We start from the raw sequence: 6,260 nt of genomic DNA, 5'->3' as shown, positions 1-6,260 counted from the left end.
ATTTTCAAGCCGAAAAAACGCAAGTTCAACGTGTTCAAGGAAATAAAAAGGGAGAAAATAGGGAATCACCAGTCAAGGATATATATAAAAATTCGAATAAGTACGCTAGCCATTGGATTATAATTGGATTAAAAATACTTCATTGGTTGTTACATCTAGCATTTGACGTAGATAACATGAGTGCTAATCTTATGATTCCTCTTGGAAAATATAGATGGTATCACACTATACTATATCTAAAATATATTTGGGTTAATATAGCTACGGCATTTTCAAAAATTTGTATTTTAAATGCTATTGGCAAGCAATTGGATAATTGGATCGGTGTCAGTAAACTTGCGTGTTGGCGCAGAATAAAAACTAAAATGAAGAAAAGGAAGTGTGACACTGTTCGTCGAATAATACAGATAGTGGAAACCTAAAAAGGAAAAAGAAAATTATTAAGTGTGCTCCGATTATTGTTTGAATATAAAATGTGTTAATTCAATGAATAATTAAAATAGTGAAAGTGAAATTTACCTTGTGAACAAGTAATCATCATACAAGAAAGTGTACGTGCAAATATAGGTTATGGATCCCTGTTTGCGGAATACAATGTACGACAGCCAGCTGAAATAAATGAATGAATTAACTTCAAGTGTTTCAATGCAAAATACAATATTACTAAATGTTATAACAATATTGTGATCAAATCAGAAGGAAGAGTGACACTGTTCGTCGAATAATACAGATAGTGGAAACGTAAAAAGGAAAAAGAAAATTATTAAGTGTGCTCCGATTATTGCTTGAATATAAAATGTGTTAATTCAATGAATAATTAAAATAGTGAAAGTGAAAGTTACCTTGTGAACAAGTAATCAACATGCAAGAAGGTGTACGTGCAAATATAGGTTGTGAATCCTTGTTTGTGGAACGTAATGTATGACAGATACCTAAAATAAGTGAATAAATTAGTTTCAATTGTTTCAGTGCAAAATACAAGGTTACTAAATGTCATAATTATATTGTGGTTAAAACAAAAGCAAGTGTGACTCTGTTCGTTGAATAATACAGATAAAGGAAACCTAAAAGAAAAAGGAAGATTATTATGTGTATAAAACGTGTTAATTCCATGAATAATTAAAAGGGTGGAAGTGAAAATTACCTTGCGCACAAGTAATCGCTATACAAAAGGTTTACGTGCCAAATAGGTCATGGATCCCTGTTTGCGGAACACCATGTACGACAGCCAGCTGAAAGTAAATAAATTGATTAACTTCGATCGCCTTGATACAAGATACAACACTACTAAACGTCATAGCAAGACTATGAAAGTGTGACACTGTTCGTCGAATGGCACAGATAGCAGGTAACCCGAAAAAAAAAAAAGAAAAAAAAAAGGGAGAAAGATTACAAGTGCTCCAATTATTGTTTGAATATGAAAAGTGATAATTCAACGAATATTTAAAACAGTGAAGGTGCAACTTACCTTATAAACAATCAAACGCCATACAAGGAAGTGTACAGGCATGAATTTCACAGATTAGTAAAAGAAATAAAATAGCTGATAAGTATAGAAAGTCGTTAGGAAGATAATTAAGATAGATTAATTGGAAGCTAGTAATAGATAGAACCGGAGTAAAAAGATAGTATATTGTATTAACTATTATATCTAACATGTAGAAGCATATTTTGTAATACACAATAGCGGTCGCTCACACAATATATCATACACATATTGAATTAATAAATTAAACAGTACCTTTATGATCGCAGACATAGGATGATTGAAGGCAACCATAGTAAGTATCCAAGGTAATACCGAAGAATCTGATGATGTTGTGAGAATGATCCAGGTAAGCAACGCAGCATCAAAAATCTAAAAAGGAAAATTTTTTTTTTACAAACAATGTTAATCTAACAAATAAGACTTAATCACTAATAAAGGAACTAATTCATATCAAACATAAAATAATAACAATAAACATAAGCAATACAAGCAAACATAAGCAATAATAAAATTAATAGGGAAATAAGAAAGGTTAATAAACACAGAAATAGGTTAGAAACTAACCACGATAGACTAACTAAATATTAACAAGTCATGACTGAACTTAGTACCAAGGAATAAAGTTATGTTACATGAAAGCGACTGGTAACACAATACACAAAATACTAACTAAATTAAACGAGACTTATATAAACGCAAGTCACGTATAACCAAAACAATAACCATTAAAATTCGATAACAATATAATCCATGTTATTACATTAAAGTAACACGCGGTATTTACACACACAATACCATGAAACACAAAACAATATTACAAAACACTACTAAATAAAATCATAACCAGTTATTTCAATAATACATTACTGTTGACATTAAAACAACACCATACCAGAGATACACGCGAGCGACCATGTTGGAAAAAATCCGTCGCGCACACCCCACACACACACACCTCAACACGAATAATAACCAATACAATGTAATATAGGATCATGATAGCTATGTTAGGTACTAATAAAAAAAAAAAAAAAAAGAGGAGAGTGAGAGAAGGGTAAAAAGAAAAAAAAAAAGAAATAATAAATAATAACTAACATAATCATAACATATTACATATATATTATATTATATACAGGGATACAATATTCATATAAAGGAACAGGTCCGAACGAAATATATATAAAAAAAAAAAGAAAGAAAATATATTAATTGTTTTTGTATGTATGTACAGAACGAGTGGCGAACTCATCAATTCCGACATAGAAAACCCAGACGGACCCAAGCTCGCATTCGATCTGGAGGTGACGGAGGAGGTTGAATCCTGCCTCTGTGCTCGGTTGATATGCTCCGTTTACCATTTTTATAGCGGCTATCTTTGTCAAGATTGTTTCGACAACCTAGATCCAGACGAGCAGGACCTATGTGAAGAGCCGCCCACTCATTTCCTATGCGGAGTACCTGCAAGTATACAAATATCATACTGCAGCATGTGCGATGTAAGCCTGGCGAACCTACAACCCGCTATATCATGCCTCCAATGCATGATGGTCTACAATGATCTGACTCACCTTGAAAGAGAATTTTTAGTTCAAGGAATGATACTCCGCACCATCGAAATATAACGTACTTGTATACTTATGCTATCTACCTGTAAACAAACAACATTAATAATTATACATATAATTTTCATTCATGTTTAGCAATATATATACACGCATGTTTTAAAGTAGACGATATTTGCAACACTCACTTCCATTGACGATGCAAGTGACTCATAAAATAAACTGTCATATTTATACACACATATATATATATATATGAAAACAAGCTACATTTATGACATTTATACCTATTGATAATATATACTTATATATATTTATAACGATAAAATAAATCCCATTTATATTACTCACCAAAACGTATGCATATATGTATATAATTATAACTCAAGTAGCCTTCATAAAATTATCTTCACTGATAGCATATACATCAAACCTAAAATAAAACAAAGTTGTAATAAAGAAAAAAAGAAAGAAAATGGAGGAAAGGGAGAAGAGAAAATGTATAAATATAATTTCCTTTTCTATACACATATATATATATTAAAAGGTTATTCTTATTTCTAATAAACTCAAGAGTAAGAAACAATTTAATAAATTGCTAATAGCAAGATGAATCACCTGGTCATCGTACTTACCCTCATCAAAATAACATGTGGCCTGGTTGGATACGACTGCAATGACAATCACCTCAACGTTACCACCATCTCTTTAAACTCCATCGGGGACTGCAGCATACAACCTACAACGACAGAAACCCAAGATATTTATATTCAACTACTGCAACTCTCAGAATTCGAATTTACCAGTGTGAGGCAATGCAAGGTGCAAATAACTCGAATTATATATTACTGTGGCATGCACTCCCACACGTCGGCAGTGCATAATGGATTCGCCGAATACCTCCATGAAACAACTGCCCAACAATGTGCAAGGATGCACCAGGACGCCGGCAAGTTATCAGACGGCGGCAGCTGCCAGGGAACACAATATGTAGACCCATACGGGAGCTGGGAAAAGGTCGTTGTACAAGCCACAGTAAGGCGAAGGAAACTGTTTAGACGCAAAGGACGGACACACTTATTGGCAACCACAACCACCCTCACCATGCAAATTTGATCAATACGACGTATTGTATGAGAGAATCGCCACAAAGATCCAGGAGAAAAGGACCAACGGGGAACCAGTGCAACCAGTTTACACACTAACAACACGGGAAGTAACATTCGCACTGACTAAAACTGGAGAACAACCAACGGCATCTGTATCCGCCTTGAGCGAATTCAGAGACGCCCTCAGTCAAATTTCCTCCGGAAATTTGAACTCCAAGGGCGGGGGTGTCACGTCCCGCGCTCCGCACGTGCCGTAACGAAGATACAAAATTACTATACGCAAATCAGCGCGAGTAAAATTTGAATACACCAAGGAACACACGCTGCTACAAAACAAAATAAAAGATTAACAAATGAGGGCGACAAATAAATCCAACTATCAGTATAAAATAAAGTAAATAAAATCAATTAATAAACTGGGCTAGATACGAACCAATCAAATAAACCAAGAATAAGAAGGATTATATATGACAAATTTGCAAAATAAAGGAAAAGGAGCAACAAGAAGATATACTACAATCAATCAACGAAGACGGAATATGTAAAATACAAAAGAAAGAATTTAAATCAGTAAATAAAATTAATTAATGAATTAAACGAGTCGCGAACCAAACGAGTAAATGAAGAAATAAGAATAACTACAAAAGGAAATAATTGAAACACCAGGAATATATGTGTATATAAATATATTTTATTCAATCAACGCAGCAACAACTTGGAGAGTTACATATAAATATAAACATATATGCCAAACATGTAATAACCCAGAAAATATTAGAAACAATACTTCCAATACTATACTAATAATACAAATCCAACATTACCAAACTATAAATATATGAGTATATAAAATCAATGAACTTATAGTCTAACGAATACATAAAACATACAATATTGCATTATTAAAGAAATAGAGGTTACATCGTCAGAAATATATATATATGTGTGCGCACTCTACATTATTAAATTAAAATTATTAATTTAAGATACATACTTAAAACTAGCCAACATTCGGGTAAAATAATTATAAATGAGAACTACATTACGTAACATGCATGTCTATATATATAAATATATAAATATATAATCTACACTCTAAACCAAACTACTACTAATAATCTAAATGAATATAAAAGAAATAGAACACACAACGCAACACTAGGGACTAAGTAACAACCTATCGACAGGCTAAAACGTTCAAAATAATTGACACCGCAACGACTTGAAGAATTGCAAACACAAAAATGAATATAAAAGAAATAGAACACACAACGCAACACTAGGGACTAAGTAACAACCTATCGACAGGCTAAAACGTTCAAAAATAATTAACACCGCCTCGACTGGGAGAAATGCGTACAGCATAAATATGTAAACCATATCAAACACATAATAATCTGGTAAACGATAGAAATAAAACTCTCAATACTACGTTGTCACATTACAAAACATATATGTATATATGAAAACAAATAATTGACATATAACCTCAAATACACAATTAAAGAATTTATATGAAAAGTCACACTATCAGAAATATATACATATATACTTATATGTGTGTATGCGTGTTCTATTCTACTAAATCAAAATTAACAATCTAGTAAACATAAAATAAACAATTAACATTTCACTTCGTATGAAACTACACCACTACAAGAAAGATGTATATGCATATATATATATATATATATATATATATATACGTTTGTGTGTGTTTTATATTATTGAACACTATAAAATAAACTACTTAGCACAATAAATAACACTGTCGAAAAAATTACAGAACATTAGTCACTAAAATACATAATCAAAACTCGTGATCATTCTATTAAAGAATTACATATGAAAACTATACTACGAAACATGCATATATATATATATATATATATATATATAATCTAGATTTTAAACCAAGCTATTAATAATCTAAATGAATATAAAAGATATAGAACATACACATAGCACTATTGAAACTAACTAACTACTTGTTAGCAAATCAAGCGATTAAAAATAATTAACACCGCCTCGACTGGGAGAATTGCGTACAGCATAAATATGTAAACCATATCGAACACATAATAATCTGGTAAACGATAG

At 31.8% G+C, this 6,260-nt stretch overlaps 1 long non-coding RNA gene across 1 annotated transcript; it reads right to left on the bottom strand.

Moving 5' to 3' along the window:
* Positions 1–371: 371 nt before the first annotated feature.
* LOC138189457 (uncharacterized) lies at positions 372–939 on the bottom strand. Its single transcript, XR_011176048.1, has 3 exons — positions 843–939; positions 520–609; positions 372–418 (listed from the first exon to the last, which is right to left on the bottom strand). It is a non-coding gene; the product is annotated as an uncharacterized LOC138189457 (long non-coding RNA).
* Positions 940–6,260: the final 5,321 nt, after the last annotated feature.

Source organism: Bombus flavifrons, unplaced genomic scaffold, assembly GCF_040668555.2.
Source record: "Bombus flavifrons isolate JBK064 unplaced genomic scaffold, iyBomFlav1_principal scaffold0052, whole genome shotgun sequence".
In the NCBI taxonomy this organism is placed as follows: Eukaryota; Metazoa; Arthropoda; class Insecta; order Hymenoptera; family Apidae; genus Bombus; species Bombus flavifrons.
The sequence above is the reverse complement of the archived record's forward strand: the minus strand, read 5'-3'. Positions and strand labels throughout refer to the sequence as shown.